At 45.6% G+C, this 21,560-nt stretch overlaps 1 long non-coding RNA gene across 2 annotated transcripts in view; it reads left to right on the forward strand.

Annotated features, from left to right (window-relative positions):
• LOC142558056 (uncharacterized) overlaps window positions 1-20,470 on the forward strand; it is a 120,643-nt gene extending 100,173 nt beyond the window's left edge. Inside the window, exon 5 of one of the 2 annotated variants that reach the window (XR_012822941.1) lies at window positions 20,170-20,470. This is a non-coding gene — a long non-coding RNA (uncharacterized LOC142558056). Of the gene's footprint in view, window positions 1-12,242; window positions 12,498-20,169 lie in introns of those variants that run through there. The other variant, XR_012822940.1, reaches the window with a different exon arrangement.
• The last annotated feature ends 1,090 nt before the right edge of the window (window positions 20,471-21,560 follow it).

Consider the following 21,560-nt stretch of genomic DNA (forward strand, 5'->3'; position numbering starts at 1 on the left):
CAGGCTGGTAGAAAACAACGCGATGGGATGCATTCTATTGATCCTTGTGGTCCTGTTGTCTAGCTTCGGTATTGAACGTGGGAACTCTGGCGAGAATGGACAAGGTGGGAAACATTCTTCGCAGGAAGATTGAGATGGACTGGCCGGAGCAGAGAAGAAACGTTGACAAATGAACTGGCCGAATATAAACAAGGTGCGTTGAACGGCGGTGTTATACGCGAACGTGACCAATGGCAAAAGTTCGTCCCAATTTCTGTGATCTTGTTGAATGTAGGCGGCTGTCATGTCAGAGAGCGTACCATAAAACCGCTCAGTGAGGCTGTTGGTCAGAGGATGGTAACTTGAAGTAGTCTTGCGAGTAGTGCCAGAGGCTTTCAGCACTTTGCCTACCAGTTGTGAAAGGAATGTCTTTCAACGGTCGCTCAGAAGGATACGAGGGGTGAGCTGAAATAGGATTAGAGCATGAAATATGAACGCAGCAACTGCGAAAGCAGATACATAACTGACACAAGCTGTTTCGGCATAGTGCATGAAGTCGTCGATGGCTAGCTGCCACTATTCATCTACAACTGGCAGGAGTCATGAGAAGTGGCCCATTGAAATCGATACCAGCAACCTCGAACAGTTACAAAGGACATGAAACCAGTTCTAATTTCCCTGGATCAGCTTATGTTTACCGCTTTAGACGCTGGAAAATGGCGTAGGAAGCGACCTATCTCGCGACACTGGTAGATAGGCCAGACCAGTAGAAGCGACTTCTTTCGTTAGTTTTCTGAATACCAAGGTAGCCAGCAGTCAAATCGTCATTAAACTCTTGAACAAAACGCGCACAAAACAGGGAGGCAGTATGGACACCCAGCGTCGTCCGACAGGATGATGAGTATGGAGGTACAGCACGGCGTATTCTAGCTTGAATTCTGTCAGCTTTCGACAGACTCGGGCATTACGCGCGTGCGAAGCTGCGGGAAGGTGGTCTATAGTACCGCGACAGTACAAGTCCGCAAGTTGAGACGAAAATTATTCATGGTCGTCCGAATTGAGATGTCAAGAGCGGCGAAGGATAAAACTACCGTAGAAAAAACTTTAATTTCTTCGTCACCAGTGTTGATGGAGGAATCATTCACGAGTGCGGCTGCAGGAAGCGGGCAGCGAAGAAGAGCACCTGCGCCTTGGTGCTTTTAACCAGACTTGCAGATGTCACATTTTCCGAAGAATTTAGCGACCAAGACGCCGTGAGAAGTTCTTCAGCGTGGAACAACAGCATAAGACGTGATGGTCAGTAATGATGGTAAAATGGTGGCTGTGAAGATAAGGGTGAAACTTCTGGACGGACCAAACGACATCTAGGCACTCCTGCTTGGGGATGGTATACTTCTCGGCAGGTGTGTGTACGCAGCTGGCATATGCAACTACTTTCTCACGCCAAGAGTTGTCTCGCTAAACAATCACAGTACTAGTGCCGTGCCCGCTAGCTTCTGTGTACAAAGGTGTGGGTGCAGTCTCATCAAAATGGCGCAGGACAGGTTCAGATGTGAGGTTGCCCTACAGCTGCTCAAAGCAGATTCACACTCCAGTAATCACACGATGAGATAACCAGAAGGAGGTAAGTTTTTTAAAGCAGGAGCTATGGAGGCGAAGTTGTGTACGTATCAGCAAAATATAGGAAGCGATGCCACGTAAACTGTACTTTTTTGGCCTTTTCTGGACGAGGAAAGCAAAGCACCACGGAAATTTTGTCAAGATCAGGTCGAATATATATATTCCCAGGTGATCACTCTGAGGGTCCAATAAACAACTGCCACATAGATACATACGCGTATATACATGAAAATCTCTAACTGGGTACTCGGTAGCAAAGCGAGACACCTTTTGCTTTTAAATGAACCTTTTAGGTCAAAATGCAAATTATTGAAAGCAAAAGCAAGGTTTAGCATTTCGCCAGAGCTCCTCGGATGGTTTACTAATACGCGTAGGCGACATGTACGTGCTACACAGGACCCGAGGAAACTGCTTCTGCGTAGGATAAGTAGCACACTGGAAACGACGAGCGGTCTCACGTTAACATTCTCATAATATGTGCCTAAGCGTTAAAGTTACCCTACACCTCTCCCATCCATCTCGCATATTTTCTCGATGTCATTAACCTCCAGTCGGATATCGGAGATTAGGTCGTACTCTGTACCAGTCGCCTTACATGCCGGAAACATTTATTTTAATGTAACCAAATACAATTTTCTGGGGCGAGTGAACAGCGTTAATCTAATTATACTTCATGAAAACAATAAACAAGCGCTGCGAGATATCAGACGCCATTAAGGTGTTGTGTTTCTCCAGCATTATGGCCATAGCACAGCCCCGCCCCCCTCCGCAAGGTTGCAAAATCAAGGGTCAAACTGCCCGTGCACGGTACCATTTGACACCCCTCCTGAGTAATAAGCTCCCCGCATGCGTTTTCCGCTAAGGTTTACTTTTGCGCAAACTGCCACGGTGGCGGCAGCTTGGCGGTAGCATGTGAAGACGGGTGTTACGATCGGCCTGCAGGGTTAGTGTTCTGCGAACCAATCTCAGCCCGCTGCTGTAGTTTCGATCATTCTGCGGGGGTGGTGTCCTTCAGAGAACCAGCGACGGCTGGAAAAGTTAACTGACCATGTACTTCCTTCGGAGAACTGGAGACCACGGCAATGTTAATCCACCATGCGCCTTCTTCGGAGAGTCGGCGACGGCAGCAGGGCTGACCACGTTTGGCGGACCGTATATTAATGGTTGATTCGCCGTCGCCTTCATGGTCTATTTGCAGCAAGAGAGCTTCTCGGAAAAGGGTTTTGTGCGGTGCGTTTTTACTTGGGCCCCAGGATTCATCAGTCTGCTGACATTCGTGGCGGCTAGCGGAGAAGTCAGCTCTGGAATTGAGAGGCGCTGGCTGCGGTCAAGCGTGACAATCTGACTACGAGGACCCGCTCAACTTGGTGGGTTATAGAAATCCAAAGTGCGTATGTAAGTGTGTGAGCCCTCCCCTTCGAAGGCGGGTCGACTACGCCTCCAAAGACGGCGGACGGTCCGATTGGACGAAGGTTGGTCAACAGTTTGTCGGCTGCTAGGATGTGCTTGGAGCTTTGTGCTCTTGTTCTCTGTGCTTCGTGGTGGGAGCTTCGTGCTCATTTTCTCAGTCATGCTAGGCTGTTGACATGTATTTCATGTTTTAATGTAAGTATTGTAAGTAAATCTTCTACTACTAGTCCTCGATGAGAGCAAGTTCCTCCCTACAACCACATCCTAAGCGTGGGTGAGTTAGACGACGGTATGGGCCAGCTATCACATAGTTCATGCCCGACTACAGCCCTTACAACTGGATGCCAGCGGTGAGATCGTCCTACAACTCTAATACGGGAGTGACGTAACTACACTTTCGTACGTAAACGAAGAACCTGCCTTGTGACGGATTTGTGCTGTGATAGTACTATAGGAAGGCCATGTAGTGTGAGGACTCCTGAAGAGCAGCGTGTATAAAAGGTGCAGCGAATTGGTCGTCACTCTGGTCTAATCTTTGAAGGTGTACGAAGTAGCGAGGCATGCCAAGTCACCGGCCGTCGAAACGTCAAAGGCTAATAATTACGTACAGTACAGGTGAATGTCGCCAGGTAAATAATTTCAGCCTACGTCGCAATGGGTACTCGTTCTAGTCGTCGTTTACAGCTTCGCTGTTCAACCACCTTCTCGGCGTTACTCGGAAACCATTTTGTATCTTCGCTTTTCTTTAATCGCAGAAAAGTAATGATTGTTTCATTTTTATTGCAATAATATTTCCATTATAAGTGCTATGTTGCATTATTACTCGCCTTGAAGAAGACATATGTGCGTAAGAGAAATGAAGAAATAGCACAAATAGCTTTAGCATGCCTAATATTACAACGTTTTCTACTAACATTATAAACTGTAGCAACGGGTCACGACCACCGAAGAAGAGGGCAATAGCTTGTGATCAGAAGAACGTGTAACGTAAAGCTATCATCACAGGTACGCGAGATGTTAACTGCTCTCAGCGAAAGTATGAAACAGTTAGGTGATAGGATCACTGAGATGCAAAGCAAGATGACGACCTTAGAAGCAAGCACCAACCAACGGTTGGCCAAAATGGAATCATTTCTCGAGATTGTTGTGGGCCCGGTAACGCGAGCGAACCCGCCGATACGTCTTTGTGACCCAACAGCTAGCAACGTAGCCCCTATTCTAGCCCCACCTAGGGTCGGTGTTCAGCTCGTAAGAAATGGCTCCGCCCCTTCAGACATTCCGAATTTGGCAATGGATAGGGGCTTCTGTAGGAAGAAGGCTCCCCTACACCAATATCTATGCAGATGTAAAAAAGTGCCCCAGGTTATCTTATTACAGGAAACCGTCTCGCCTGGCATCTCGATGACTGGGTTTTGCTCGGTCACCGTGTAGACGGGGGGGGGGGAGGGGTTATGTACTCTCGTTAGTAAGAAACTCATTCAAGTGACACATGATCTCAAATTGGTTAGTAGTAATATTGAGTATGTTATGGTAGAGACCATACCTGGTCGGGTCAACCGAGGCAGCATATATATTCTTAACGTATATAGTAGTCCGAACAAAAAAAGGAACGATTTAGGACTCTGCTCCGCAAGGCCGTAGACATGGCAGGCTCAAGCCCTCTTATTGTCGCTGGGGATTTTATTGCCCCGCTTCATGTCTGGGGTTGTAAATACGACACCAATAAGGGTAAGCATATCTGGCAGAATGCCATGGATCTGGACCTGACGCTGATCACTGACCCTAACTTTCCAACCCGAATCGGGACATCCACGTGTAGAAACTCTACCCCTGATCTCATCTTCGTCAAGAACGTGACTGAGGCCAAATGGAATGACTTTGCTGAGAACCTTGGTAGTGACCACTATATTTGTAAGGCCCAGCTTCCTATAGTGGGCAAAAAACAGCGCGAATTCTCCTACATGGACTGGGATAAATTCCGCAAGCTTCGGGAGGAGAGGCCTTCCTCAGATTCCCGACGTACCATAGAGCAATGGATGGTTCAGGTCCAAGAGGACGTTCGGTGTGCAACCTCTAAGGTCTGCATCGGCCTTCCTGTTGAGAAAATGGATAGCACGTTAGCCCATCTGCTAGAGGCCGAACAGTCCATTCTCAACAGATGGAAGTGTCAACGACTTAATCGTAGGCTACGCAAAAGATATCTGAGATTAACAAACACGTTGAGGAGCATTGTGTAGCCCTCTCTAAACAGCAGTGGGACGAGGTTTGCAATTCGATAGACGGCCAAATTCATAATGGTAAAACTTGGAGCTTGCTTAAGCATCTGCTGAACGAGACCAATACTATGTCTAATCAGAGGCATGTCATTGGTAGAACCATAGATGAGGCCGCACGAATGACTTCTCAGGACGAATTAATCCGCACGCTTGCTAACAAATATCTCCCAGTCGTCTCAGGGCGGTCTCCTGTACATGTCGATTACCAGGGCCAGGCCAATTCCTACCAGGATGCAGAGTTTGGCGTTGAGGAGATAAGTAGGGTTCTACATGCACTCAGTGGTAGATCCGCACCACGGCCGGATGGCATCTCCAACAAAGCGTTGCGAAATCTGGATGAAAAATCAATCGCATACCTCACAGAGGACATTAATGAAATTTGGAGGAATGGAACCGTCCCAATACCTTGGAAGGCGGCTTTCGCAGTACTCATCCCCAAACCTGGCAAAACACCTAGCGTTGACAATTTCAGCCCATCTCGCTTACATCCTGTGTTGGTAAGGTAGCGGAGCATGCGGTCCTGAATCGACTCTCCCGGTTCCTGGAGAATAACGACATTTACCACCATAGTATGATAGGATTCAGGCAAGGCCTATCCACACAAGATACCATGAAACTGATGAAGCATCAAATCGTAGACGACTCTAGTGACACTCGAGTCGTTTTGGGACTTGATCTTGAAAGGCCTTCGACAGCGTTCTACATTCGCATATCCTAGCCTCGATATCTCGGCTCAATATGGGTGAGATATTTTACAACTATGTTAGATCGTTCCTCTCGGATAGGAAGGCTACACTCCGAGTGGCCGATCTCGAATCACAACTGCTGGAACTTGGCGACAGGGGCACCCCACAGCGGTCAGTCATTTCCCCCTGTTTATTCAATATAGCCATGGTCGAGCTAATCAGAAAGCTTCTCGACATTGAAGGCATCAAACACATTATGTATGCTGACGATATAACTATATGGTGCACAGGAGGCAATGACGGTGAGGTTTAGGGAGCCTTACAGGAGGCATTAGACACTATCGAACCGTATCTCGAACCCACCGGTCTCAGATGCTCCCCCTTAAAGTCGGAACGTTTGCTGTATAGTCCCATGAAACGCGGTCCAAGGCCTAAGGGATGAACATCGTTAGAAGACAGAGACATTAACCTATATACAAGAAACGGTTACCGTATACCCAAAGTCGATTCAATCAAGGTCTTGTGCATGACCGTTGAGTCAGGGGGTACAAATGGCAAGACTATACGCAAGCTAATTGCCAAAACTGAAAGTGCGGTTCGTTTAGTTCGGAGGGTATCAAATCGACATCATGGACTCAAGGAGGATAACCTCATTCGACTAATGCCTACCTTCGTTCCGTGCCACTTTAGATACATGGCAGCCATGCATCGATGGAAACGGGCAGAGCGGGATAAATTGAATGCACAGCTTAGGAAGATTACCAAGAGGGTTCTCGGGTTACCTGCATGCACTTGTACAGAGCGCTTAATGCAGCTTGGTATTCATAACACTCTTGAAGAGATTGCAGAGGCCCAGGAGTGCGCACAGCTAACTCGCCTCACAACAACGAAGGCAGGGAGATCCATCGTGCAGGAACAAGGATATCACTCTTATAGAGTAGCGGAGTTCTCTGGCGTTCCTCCGTCGATTCGTGAGAACATTACGGTCGGGCCAATACATAGGAACATGCACCTCGATCATAATCGCGGTAGAAGGATGGCAAGGGCGGCCAACCTCCTCAGGCAAATTCACAGTGATCAGCGACAGGTCAGCTTTGTGGATGCCGGTTCTTGTAAGGGACGTCGGGCGTTCACCATCGTCACTGTTGATGGTCGGCAAGGAATCCCCAATGCTGCTTCGGTTCGGACGAGGGACTGCGAAATAGCTGAACAAATGGCTATTGCACTAGCCCTGCTGGATAGCTCACGGGATGTCATCTATAGTGATTCAAGATCTGCAGTCAGAGCATTTGAAAAAGGCACCGTTTCCAAACAGGCCCTCAGACGTATTGGGGCAAGGCAATCACGCACCACTTCATTTATTCGTTTCCCGCAAATCAGGGTCAGATAAAGGGTGCTCCTCCCAAACTCAACGAGTCGGCTCACGGGGCTGCGCGTGAACTTGCCCACGATGCTACCCTCAAGCAATCGGAAGCCGACTCCCCAGAGAACAGGGACACGCCCTCCACCTACAACGAGATTACTAAACACTACTATCTCTGCCGTAGAACCTACTTTGTTCCTCATGCACGCCTCAATAGAGCTCAAGCATTAACACTCCGTCAACTACAAACAAATACATATCCCAATCCGTCGCTTCTACATAAAATCTATCCGGATACTTACACCAATGCTACCTGCCACGATTGTGGAAAAATAGCCACGTTAGACCACATGCTCTGGCGGTGTGCCCGGTCAGGCTCTATCATCGCTAACAGCTCGGCCAGATGGAAGGCGGTTCTCCGCAGCCCTCTTCTGGCTCACCAACTCTGGGCTGTCCAGGAGGCCCACGATGCGGCCGAGAGGCTCGGCCTTCCGGTTCCCACGTGGGAGCGGCCCGCTTCGTGAAGACTCACGATCTGCAGGACTTCATTAAAGATATACCATACCATACCACTCACTTAAAACAACAAGTTGAAGGGAAGCTGAAACACTTTTCGAAAGAAATGAGTTTCTTGCGGCTTCCTACAGTTTTGAGTCCACTGAACACGAATATCTCGTTTAAAAAGGGCGGAAACAAACGCAAGCGGCTGTTTTTTGCAAGAAAACGCGCACCAGTGCCTCAGGGCATCGCGCGAATGCCGCTGCTGCCCGCAATTGGTTGGGACCACTTTGACGTCATTCACGGGGATTGCCGGTCGGCGCCGCCGTTTCAGAGCGTAGCACGCTGTTCTGTTCTGGCTTCATAGCCGGGTTGTGTAAGCATTATAGAACGTTCTCGCTGTCTCGGAGAGCTTGTATTTTCGCCGTACATGTTCGAACCGACAGCCGATGCAGAAAATGATGGCGGCAACGGGGGCAACGACGATGTTGAGTGTGCCAACAGCGAGAGCGATGTGTGCACCTTCTCGCGCGTTGGAAATCGTAGCTGGTACGTATGTCTTTTTATGTAGCTGCATGTTCCAGTGACGGCAGAAAAAACGCGCCAAAGTGTCACTGGGAACTTGCTGCTGGAAGAATGCCGAAGCGCTAACATCTCATTGGATTGTAAACACGGGTACAATTCCGCGATGTCATGCACCTTGCCGCTGCTTGTCTAAAGTTCCGTGGTTTTTTGCGTGTTGATACACGATCGCGAACATAAGTGCCGCGTTTCGCTACTTCAAACTGTTCAACATTATCTGCCAGTGTCACACTGGTAGCTTCAATCTCTTCGATTGGTGATGGTAGTGGAACAGGCTTCCCAGGGGCTCTGTTCTCAAGGTGCCCTGCTAGAACCTGAAAGAGTGTAAGGTATGAATTTCATGAATTGCAGCATATCATGTATATCAGCGAACATGACGACAGTTGGAATACTTACAGTAATTGAAATACTTTTTCAGTAATTTATGTGATGGATTAGTTGTCTAGTGATTTAGTAATGGGAATTATTTGGCGTCTGTAATTTTATGGCTAAAGTAGTTTATTAATTGCGTTAAATATGCACCAGTAAGCTGTGTACGGCACGAGAACCTTGGTAGTGTCGTGATGTGGTCGTGGAGGCACATGGGGGGGAGGGCATGAAATGTTGGCAAGAGTATGTTACCTTTAAGAAAGGTTAGCGTCCCTTTATACTTTGCTTTTTGCTTCTTGTATGCATAAAACTATTTAGAAGCAATCGTACACCATTACTTTTTTGAAAGTGGTAATTCGTAATTTAATTCAAATCAATGAGCGTAATAAGAAAGTAATGAGTAATGTAATAATTTTGCCATGCGTGATGCATTGCTACTTAAAAGCTAAAAAAACATATTTTGTCCACCAGCGATGCCTGTATTGGGCTAGACGACGTCGAACGCTGACAAGTTCAATACCTCACAACGTTACTTCATTATTTGAGCCCGTTCGCGTTACCACGGCCTCGACTGCGCCGACGCTCGTTTTTGCGGCATTTCGCTGCCAGTAGGAAGCTGTGAGCATGGAATCCACAGAACGAGGTTTTTACACGAGGAGTTCAACTACTCTAACGCGAGCATGAAAATATTACCGTAACGCCTTATGTCGTGCGATTTGAACACGAACGTTGAAGAGCTAAACCTGCGGGCACCGCGTGGTGGGACGTATAGCAAATATCACTGAATGCGCAAGCGTACCCCCGGCTAGTTATTTCACCGTACCAAAACAGCGCCGAACAAACAGCCGTAGTACAGTGTTCCGTGACAAAGCGGAGTGGAAAAACAGGATGAAAACGGCAAGCACTTTGGACGCATGTGCATATTCCCGGCTGTGCTTCCACCTCGCTTCGTCATAGGCCTCTGTAAGGCCGTTTGTTCGACACTCAGGTGATTACCCGTTTAAAAAATTGCCCGTGTGCACATTAAAACCCTTACCTCACCCTTTCTCCTCTTTGCGAAGGCTGCTCTTGGAAGTGGCGAGGTGTTTCTCTTGTGGGAGAATATAGACGGAAGAACGCCGGCCTTCAGTCGTGCCGATTTAATTAGAATACCGATTGCCCGCATCGTTGTCAAGCTCCGATGATAATCACTGTCGCGGAAATGGTCCGAACACAGCACAGTTGATTTCGTCGGCAAGAAATAATTTCTCCTCACCTCACGGACCCACTGCGCTGCAAGTTCCTTGTCCTTCGGGAACATGTGAAACACCACATCGTCTCGCCCGCCTGTGTTCGCACAGCCGAATGCTGCACAGAACGAGGGCATGTTGGGCGCCCTTGGTTGTAGGTAGTCACGTAGCACAGAAAGGAAGCACAGTTCACGAAAATCGCAAAAGAAAACAAACGTGAGCAGCGGCAGATCTCTCGTAGCGTCGTTTAGTAAAGCGCAGGACGGAAAGAAACATGCCAGCACATGCCAGCATGCCGGTCTAGCAGTACGGTCCCAGGGAATGACGTCACTCTCGCCGGTTCTCTCCTCCGGCTGCCTCCTTACCCGGCGCGCCGGGAAGCGACGGGGGCGTGTCCGCGGGGCGGGGGGGGGGATTTAGACAGCAATTTCTGCCCCTTATATTGACAATACAAAGAAAAAATTTCAGAACCGTAAATTAATAGGTCTGTTCTTCCCAATCCCAGCAATTCATGGAAATTGAAAACCGTTTCAGCTTGCCTTTAACACCACAGTTACTTTCGCAGAGGTGATTTTTCTAGATGTCAATAATACGGTCGCAGCTGCAGACGCGATGCGCGTATTAGACAATGCTTTGTTGTTACAGACGCACTTTAGTGTAGTGGAATTATCGTGGAGGAAATATCCTAATTTCAGTTGAATGAAACGATATATTTCTCGTATACATATAGTGCTCTGAATTTTGGAGAATAACCGAAATCGGCGGGTATCATCAAAATTCAATAGTTTCACTGTGTCCGCCTTAATGAATTTTATCTCCAAAATTAGTGTAAATACGAGTTTAGTGAGCAACAGAAGCTTCCTCTTATATCAGCAAACACAAATAATGATTCGACAACAATTATTGCCAGAACAAAATAAAAAGAAATGAGCCGAAGTTGTCGTGTTTGTGCTGCTAGAAATAATTTTCCTGAGGATGTGTGGGCCGAACTAGGAACGGTTACCGGAAATGTGATAGCATAACTCGGTTACCCTGGCTTTGGCTTTTTAAGTAGTTTTCTGATGTAGTCTCGCCGTGGTGCCTTTAGAAGTTTTTGAAATTGCGGACCCATATAAGCTCGAGTATGAGATTTCAAGATATATTTTAGCAGAAAATATCGACATTATTAATATTCAAGTTTGCAGGAATGTGCTATACATCACTGTCTAAAAAGTTCGCCTAAATTGGGTTGGTAATCAGGAATAAAAAAAGACATTGATCCACCCATTCAAGACCTTTAATTGCAGATCTAGACGTTGGACTTTTTGGCAGTGTGTAATAAAGAACGATGTAATGCTTTAGGTACCGACTGTTGGGAATGTAGTGCACGACACGCTGTAGGAGGCTTCGTCATAGTGTGACTAGTCGCTTGGGGGTAGAGGTATATCTAAAATATAAGTTGTACAATACTAATCTGAAAAAATTTTTTTTTATTTCACAATAGTCATAAGAGTTAAACTATTAAAGCACAATACACAATTACTCGCTTTCCTTCTATTACGTGCACAGCGCTAAGAGGCTTACGTCTTATGTCCTTTACCACTGCTTTTAGTGCTGCTACAGATTGGTGCTTCGACAACACGCTGCTTGCCAAGTGGGGCGAGAGCAATTTCACAAAGTAGCAAACTTGACATTTGGGCGAGTTGGTTAGATTTGATATCAACTGCATTCGATGCAGGAACCTGAGCTGCTTTTTAGCGCTGACAGCATGGCGTACATTCTTGTGTGTTGGGTGCTACAGTATTTATGTTAATATGCCGAACATTTCATGCACAATAACAAAACTGCCATGCTGACAGAATACACTATAGGAACACCGTTACGAAAAACCTCCAAGCCTAACTGGCAAACACGTCATAAATTCAACGTACCTTGAATAAAAGGTAGCGTGGTACTGAACAAGCAGCTGAGTCATCATATCAGTATAAAAACTATTTATTTAAATACAAGGGTTCATTCCTCTCGGTGACATAACGCAATGGCTGGGAGCAATCGCCCACACTCGCATTCCTCTTTCTTGATCTTTAGGCTGTGTATATTTAGAGTCCGTATACCGAAAATTATTTTCCCTTGCAGTATTCAGCCCTTTATTTTACCGAATGTACTTTAAACTCATATAAAAATGTTAACGTAATCAACTTCTTTCGGCATTGTGTCATGGTAGTTAGTAGAATATTTATTTTTGTTGCAGATATACGGCAGTGCCTTATCACGAACTTCCTGCTCAGTACGGTGACTTTTCCTCCATTCTGGGAGTTCAGCTATCCTCCATTTAAGAACGAGACTCTCGCAGTAGCCGTATGGCATGAGTTTGAAGTCAAAATGTTCACTCATGTTAGACTTACAGTCATGAATGCTACAAAAGATACTTGTATCGAGGAACTGAACAAGAAAACAATATCTACAAGGACTTGAACTCGAAGGAATAAACGTTTACTGGAATTGCAAAGGGTTCACCTGGGCTGAATTATCTGTTACATCGGTAGTTTGCAACTAACACTCGGTCCAGATGATGTAAATATTCTAGTTAATCTCGAGCGCCATTTTCGCTTATGCAATTGTGCCTGTTGCTTGCGGGCACAAGTGCACATGCACAAGTGTGTAGTGACGTGTAACTAGAAAATACTCTGCTAGTGTTTCTCAACTGACATGATGTTTATCTTTCCTGCAATATTTTCTAAGTAAAAAACGCAGACGTAGCCTAAAATGGCATTTCAGTATTCGCTCACATAAAGCCCAGGCACAAAAAACAATTCTCCTCATACGTACCATTTCAAAAACAACAAAGATGAAATGCTAAAGTTCAAGAGGCAATCATTATTTGGCGTTATTGATTCGCTTTCTATAAGACAAGTGACACTTCACGTGTCTTTTTAATCAGACTGTCTTTGTCTCCAGTCGCTACAATGTTTTGTCTTTTCAATCAAACTTCAACCTCACTTTAATTACAAGGTTACATGCATTTCAAAGCGCAGATAAGCAGTTTATTTCTGTTATCACGGCACTATTACGAAGCCACACTAAGTTCCCTATCTAGAGCTGCTACATGAATAGCGTCTTTCAGTGGAGACAGCTTCAGGTTCTGCGCTTTTCGCAACATTTCGTTGCTACTCCGCTTTGCAAGTTCGTGCATAAACAACATGAGCTTTAGTATGCACATTACACACAGAGGTTAGCTGGTACATAAATATAAGCATGACGCTTACAGACAGCTTAACCACTCTCAACACTACTGTATGCTAGAAAATGTGTCAACATTATCATACAAACTGACAATCATCAACGGGCTGGCAAATCTTTGCCGTTAAACCTAATTTAAATTTCTTAAACCAAGAACAAATCTGTAGGATGTTTCAACCTTCTCTCGAAAGTTCATAAAATTCCAACCATTTATATCCCAGGGCGTCCAATGGCATCAAATAACAACACTCCAAGGGGGAGTCTCTCCATATTTCTTAACCACTTCTTCGGTGATTGGCCCTAAGAAATGCTTCAGGTATTTGTAGAATGTTCCCCCAACTACTCAGAATTATGCAGACATAAATACTAAGGGGTAACTAGTGCAAAACGTAATTTTGCAACACTAGCACTCAGGGCCCCACAGATTTTGCAGCTTACTGTCAGGCGCCATGTTGGTATGAGGAATCGCGGTGAACGTTGCACGACGAACATGCTCTTGAAGATTTCCCGCAAGACCTCGGAGGTCTCAACAAGTTTTCGCGATTGGGAAACTTCTGAGGGTGTCGCTAGTAAGTTTTGAGCTTCGATATAGCCGCAATATCGAACGATGACAGGCCTGAAGGCGCTGCCATAGCTCTGTCTATGATCGAAATTGGAGGCGAGTCAAGTTTAAACATTGCTAATAGGTAACAAACATACAATGTGGTAGTATTCCATACTTAGGCTTGAACTCTATTAAGATATCACCCAGGTAACAACAATCACAGGTGTCTCCGTGTGCCATGGGATGGGTCGCATCGGCGTACATATCAATCCAGGAAAGTAGTGAATCTTCAAGGAAACGAATTTGGCTAGGTTCGTGGCTCCTAGAACTTCCGTCGTTCGATTCTCTAAGCATTGCTTACACGGAACCCGGCAATCACGTTTTACAAAAAACAAAACGTGCGCAATAAATCGACCGAAATGGCCTTTAACAAAGATAAGACGGCCTCATGACAGTTGCCGCGAATGTGCCACGACCAACCATATGGAAGCGATGAGTTGAAAGAATATGTGTGCTTTAAGTTCTAGAGTGATGCCTATGCAAGGGCACCTCGCCGACCCGAGATAGCTGGAAAAGGAACAACTGTTCTCCGCAGTAGCCGCTTTTTTTTCTGAAGCAATACAGCAGGCAATGCGCGGCGTCTACCAGACTGCTTGGCTTGCCGATGAAATTTGCAAGCACGAGAGAGGCCATGTGAGCTATAGAGCCACCGGCACACGCTAGGCATGGCGTTGGGTATAGAACGAAGAAAATAATACACCTTTATTTTCTTTGTCAGCACGTATTCTTTTCATAATACGTCCCCGGTCAACTTCCATCAGCAGTTTTTTGCCAAGCATGATAATCTAAGAAAAGATTTGAACCGGATAACTTTAATGTGCGTGCACAAACACTTAGTTGACTTCGGCCACTCGCAATAGTGTAACGGCTCGAATGCGCAGCACCTTTTGTTCATAACCGAGTTCGATCATAGGTCCCGAGTTCATCGAATTGCGCTCACTGGAGAAAAAATTTTCTTAAGACACACGTGACGACGCTGGCAAGTGAAATTCAGACATTTTTCTCTAACCGCAGTGGTGCAGTCCACTGACACGCCGTGACTTACGATGCCCTTCATATTCACTTCCGAATGTTATTCTTTACAGACAACCATAGTAGAAAGGTATCCTGTTGCCCTTGAGTTATCTGACATCGCAGAAGGCACCCATGTAACACGTTTGAATTCAACAAATTTTCAATAGCAACGCTACCGTTTCAAGCTGCCGCAAGTAGAAATTGCGATCCGCATATACTAGTGTGAGAAGAATAGGGGTGCGCAGTTTCGAGGCTCTTTTTCTCCTCGCCCATAAAATGATCTATACGCAAATATTATAACCCATCAAAGTTGATCTTCGATAAAGAAACTCTATCCTAACACAATGCACGACACTCTATCGAAATCTATTTATCTCTTCTTCAATTAGTTCTGACAAATAACTACTTCGAAATTCAGGACAACCACTACCTACAGAAAGATGGAACAAGCGTCGGTGCACATATTGCGGTTACCTGCGCGAACACATTGATGGAAGCTCGGGTAACAGATTTCGTATCTAGCTGCACAGAAACGTTCACACATTCCTACATTACGTAGACGACGTACTTATAATATGGCGACGTGGTCACCACAGTCTAGATACATCTGTAGCATTCCGATATTAATGAGCTCATTTACGCGGTGCCGATGCTGCAGCCCGGGCACAAGAACAGGCAAGTGCAGCCGAGCGCCAGCAACAACTGCTTACCGAGGATCCGGCCACCTAACGAGATATTCGTTTATTGAACCGTCCGGATAACCCAGTGATAAACTACGGGGCCCCACGTTTCAGCTCTGCTGGTTAGCCATCTATAGTAAGTGCTTGGGTGGTGATTTTATGCAGAAACAGACTCGCTCTGATGCCGTCAACCGACTGTTTGTATACAAGTAGTTACACAGGGTGGCACGACGCGCAAATTACCAAAACGCTCATCGCCGACGGCGCTAGCACACAAGCGAGGACGTTGCAATCTGAGCTCCAGAGTTATATTTGTGCCTTGGAGCGTAAAATTCTAAAAATTCAATTCTGAAAGCTAAGTTTTCTTTGCCTTCCATCCTATGGTTTCTTCCTGGTTTGGTCGGTCGCTTCTCGGTTTCTCGTGGAGTAAATTCTGCCTCACTCAGGAAAGAACAAGAAATGAGCGCGTCCGCGGTGACGGTATTCCAACCTCACCTTTTTTAATGCAGCCGTCTGATGCTCGTACTGTGAGCCCGAAATTTCTCGATTGCCTGCAATAACACGTGTATTTTCCTAGTGGCAACCATAGCTACCTCATTCAGGTAAGCTTAAAACGCTCTACTGGTAGATGAATGAGCTCTATTTAGGACATTCTATAGGCATTTATTTTCACTAAAACAATTTCACCTGAGCTAGTACTGAACGCCAGACGCATCCGAGCCTGGCTGCCGCGAAAGCCAATCCAACCAACGCTGAGGAAATACAGCAGGCCCTGAAGCGCGAAATCTGCCGGAAGCTTCATCTGGTTGTAGTAAGCGGACTAGTCGATGAAAAGAGTGCGTGGAGCTGTTTGTCGGAGTATAGAAGTGTGATACTATAGCACCGCACAACATTATAAACAGATGTACGCGTGGGTATCACGTTAAATTAATAGATCTTAGCTAATTATTCCAATATGGGCTTCCGTAAAGCGAATCATATAAGATATACGACAGTAAGGATTGACGGCAGGTTGTGTTAACGAGGTGTTCGTGAATATCTGCAATGAGAATCGTGAAACTACATCGCGTTTGACAATTTTCACCTGAGTGACTATGTAGAACGAATGTGACGTTACATTGCTACGCTCGAGCCACCCGGAGACTCTTTCCGTGTTTGATTCGGCAAGAGAGCCTCCATGAAGGCTCCGAGGGGCGCTTGAGACCTTTTGTTCCTACGGCTTTCTCGCTGCGCTCAACGCAATGGCGCACATCCAGCCGAGTGTAAAGGGCAGTGTGGATGACATTGACCTCAACAGTCTAAAGGATCCTGATGGTATATTTTAACTAATTGAAGTAGTCAGAAATAATACCTCTGGACAAGTATACTAGGGTCGGCCGACCAAGACTGGTCAACTTGCGGCCATTAAGCTTATGGATGTTACTGAGGATGAAGAGGAAGATATTAAACTAGAGGTTAATACCCTAAAGAAGAATACCCTTCACCGTAATATTGCCACTTACTATGGCACATTCATATAGAAGAGTCTACCAGGCAAAGATGATAAGCTTTGGCTTGTCATGGAGTACTGCGGTGCTGGTTCAGTCACAGATCACGTGAAGTCAACCAAGGGCCAGTCACTGAATGAAGAGTGGATCCCCTACATATGCAGAGATATCCTCAGGGGTCAGAGTCATTTGCAGGCCAACAAGATTATATAGATAGACATCAAGGAGCAGAATGTCTTGCTCGCCGACAATGTTGCAGTGAAGCTTGTAGACTTTAGAGTAAGTGCTGAGTTGGACAGTACAAAAGTACGACGTAAGAGATTTAATAGAACACCTTATTTGGTGGTCCCCAAACTGATTGTTTGTGATCAGAACCCAGATCATATGACAACAGGAGTGAGCTGTGGTCCCTTGGCACCACTGCACTTCAAATGGCCGAGTCACGACCGCCTCTGTTCGACATGCATCAAATGCAAGCGCCTTTTCTAATCCATCGCCATCCATCAGCAGTTATCGTCCCCGTACACACACTCACAAACTCGTGCTTGTGTACAAGAATGGCAACTCATCTCAAAAGAATCAGTCAGAACAGTCCTCACTGAAATGAAACATCTTGATGTAGTGAAAGAAAATATGGTCGTCCACTCGAATGTAGCACCAAGCTACAAAAGAAACCCACATTCGTTTCTCAGAAAGCAAGCTTGGCAGCTGAGGAAGGGTTTGTGCTGCTCCTATACACTGTAATAAGTGTTATTGTTCTTTATATTAGAAAAAAATGCGAATACGCCGCCACATTTAACAAGCAGCATTTTTATCGGTCATACAGCCCACGTTCGCGGAAGGCTATACTGCTTTTGGTTAGGTGTGCTCATACCTTTTTCACTAAGGAATACAAGCCCTTGAACTTCTACGCTTACTTGATATAGGCAAATGCTTATGAAAAAAGTTAGTCACTTTAGCCTGCCCTAAAGAGGAAGCAGGCGAAAGCCTGCCCACCCAGGAGACGTTCATTATGAAACTTGACATTCTATTTCCAATGAGTTGTTACTTCCTAAGGCCGACGGTTCGACCCTCAACAAAGGTCCTGTATTTCGAGTACCTCTACCAAAGGTGCAGGGTTCGAATTCCACCAAAAGTTTCCAGTGCCTCATTTACCTCAGAAGGGAAGTCTGGCCACAGAGCGCACGGTGCCGCCATAAGATGAAGATGCAGGAGAGGCACGAGGTCTGCGTTAGAATGAAAGCAAAAAGAATGGTAGGCGACCCTAATCCTTGACTTATGTGCCTTTCTTAGTGGCACGCGCACCTCGACATTGGTGTTCATTGGTGTTCATTGGTGTAACTTTAAGCGAACGCAACGCAGGAACTGAACTCGGAGGCAACTCTCGTGCATTAACTAGCCGGTTAAACATCCGGCTACGGCGGCCGCATTTCGATGGGCGCGAAGTGCGAAGACACCCGTGTACTTTGATTTAGGTGCACGTTAAAGAACCCCAGGTGGTCGAAATTTCCGGAGTCCCCCACTACGGCGTGCCTCATAATCACAAAGTGGTTTTGGCACGTAAAACTCCATAATTTAAATATCCGGCTAACTATCATGCCGCATTCTTGTGTGTGACGTCATTGGTGACGTCATTACTTTCACTTGCACTTCCGGGTTTCCAGTAATTTTGCCAAAGTAGTGCTCATGTGGCGAGCCCATAAGGTCTATGATTATATGCTTTTGTGTGCGGTAATCAGTGATGTCTAAATAATTCTAATTATTCCAGACGCTTCCATAATTCAGCTTCTAACTAAACTTATGCCCTCATATCCTATATATAATCAAACCCATGAAATTTGTACTGTTATATTTTGTATATTTTTTTTCTGATTTATTTTGGGTTTTTTCCTGGTCATCTCAGTGATTTCTAATTATTTCTTACTAGACCAGACACTTCAGTAACTCAACCTGCGACTAAACGTATGCTCGAATGACATAGCTCTAATGAAACCTATCAATTTTGTATTGTGCTATTTAGTTCCATTTTTTTCTTATTTACTTTCAATTTTGTTCCCGGTCGTCTTAGTGATTTCTAATTCTTTGTAATTATTGCTGACACCACAGTTTCTCAACTTGTAACTAAACTCCTTAGGGCATTGGGGAGACCCCAGACGAGCACTTGATATCGCTGTCATTACCCCTACTTGATATTTTGAGGTCACCACTAAAGGCAACCGTGGTCACATGTATTAGTTAACTGTCGGAGGCGGAGTTCTCGGGCGTACCACTTGTCCCTGGCACCCGAATACTTCGTGTTCTGGGCTCAAGGTCCTCTTCGTCGTCCTTTCCTCTCAGTAGCACTGAGAGCTGCGGACATTAAGGTACCACTAAAATATGTTCCCCCACTGAGTGCTCTAAACACGAGTAGATTTCGTACACGTGGATGGAAATACTGTGAGCCCAGATTTAAAAATATCAGCAAACAAACTGTACTTGTCACGCTGTCATCCGTCTTACAAAGCCCAATTTTCTTCATGCATACATAAAGATCAACAGGAAAGGTACTTACGTGTTACCGGATACCAGGTGCTTCATAGACCACTATCAATCGGACAAACTCAAACAACGATCAAGATGGGCAAGATAAATTCTTAAAGCGGAAAATTATTATGATACTTGACCGGTTTCCCGCGACTCCACCGGTGTTCAACGATTTCCAGGCCTATTAGACGGAAGCTGAAGCTATTGTAATGAATGAAGTTTCCCTTCCTACTAACGACATCTGCCAGAAAGTGTATGAACATTGTTCAGCCAAGGTGTATTGCAAGCACAACGCTATTTAAAATGATGAAAATTGAGTAAGAATCATGTTACGTATCCGGACCTCATCAGTACCGGGGTTTACGTTTCGCAATGCATATTTGATAATGGTAACTTCGAATCTGAGTGATATGATAGTTCGACTGTTCTAGGGACCACCGTATTTGCTGACCCGACGAGAATGGTTCAATAATAAACGTCAGAAAATGCTCGATAGTGAGCTCGTCAAGCCATGTGCATCCAGTTTAGGGTACTATCGCGATCAATGCAATGACGACCGCACATCCAGAATATGCTCGTACTACTAAATTATGACACTGCACGAAGTTTTACACATGTTTCTTTTACTAGGAATTGATGGTATTATCAATGAACCTGAAGGATATCAATTGTTCTGACAAACAAACCTCTTTAAAGGGTGCTGGAGCGCCACAGGATGAAGGGTGCAGAAAGTCCCCAGCTTTCAAGACCCCTTTTGATACATAAGCGTGTAATAAGCTGCGTATGGCGGCCAGACTCATGACAGCTGTTGTGAAGAAGACGGAAGACTAGGAACTGAAGAAGACGAACACCACCAACAGCAGCAACATCGTCGACGCTTCACGTAAGACGGCCCTGAAGTTAGAGTTCTGAGCGCTGTCCGACGTAACTGTTCTAGCCACCTGTTTCGAAAAATAAATTTCGCTGTAATTGGTTGAGGTGTTTTGATCAACTACCAAGCGTCCATCTTGGAAATCCGCACCCGTAGGCTACGGCCGCGATGCCCCAAAATGTAACCTCGACCGTGCCGCTACCACCCGTCATCGGGACTGGGTTGGCTTAGCGAATCCGGTGGTCTTAAGCGACACCGACGACAGTGATGGAGAGGACTGGCTATCCTCTTACGATACGGTAAGTGTCGACAACCGATAGAGTGACGCCACAATAATCAACAATGTTTTTCATATCTTTCCAACCTCGTCCGCATTCAAGGCAGCCCTCATAGAAGTATTTCGGCGCACCGCCGTAGGACAGTTGCCCGCTGTGCCTTAACAACACAGCAGATATTCAGAAGAATAGAATGAACAAAGTAAGCAACAGCGATCACATGTCGGCTGCGTGCAGAAGGAGCTCAAACTCGAGTTTCTCAGAAATCTTGTAAACTTATATTCAGTTGTGAATAACAATATGCCAAGGAACAATTCATTGAATATATTACCATTATTCAGCTAGCGCATTTCTTAGGGGTATATGCTCGAGCAACGCGCTATATCTTGCCGCCGTTTCGGCAAGAGGATGCGAGGTACAAGCCAGGGTATTCTTAATTGGTTGTTCAAGAAATGTTTGATGCGACAGCTTCAAGTAAAAGACATTGGTTATTTGTGTGTGAGCGACTGAGCATCAGCGAAAACTTCCTGACGTCAAGAGACGAAAACTAATTGGCCTACCACACCTGGATTTTGGATAAGACCGCCATGGAACATAGCAGTGTGATGTTTTTGTTATTATTAGCATCATATTAAAATTTTCAACAACAAGATCTACGAATATACTGCATTAGAACTTTACTGGGAGATCATATTATACACGAGAAAAACTGGAGGCTCGAAGACAAATCGTTTAGGTGCCTCGCATTGAATAAGAGACAGACTTGAACACATTAAGCTATTGAAATACACTCGTGGATAAACGAATCAATTTAAAATTCTTTTTAGACCCCCTTAACCATCCCTTGGTGAAGGTGAAGGTGCCAGAGTTTTTGC

The sequence above is a fragment of the Dermacentor variabilis genome, chromosome 9 (genome assembly GCF_050947875.1).
Source record: "Dermacentor variabilis isolate Ectoservices chromosome 9, ASM5094787v1, whole genome shotgun sequence".
Lineage (NCBI taxonomy): Eukaryota > Metazoa > Arthropoda > Arachnida > Ixodida > Ixodidae > Dermacentor > Dermacentor variabilis.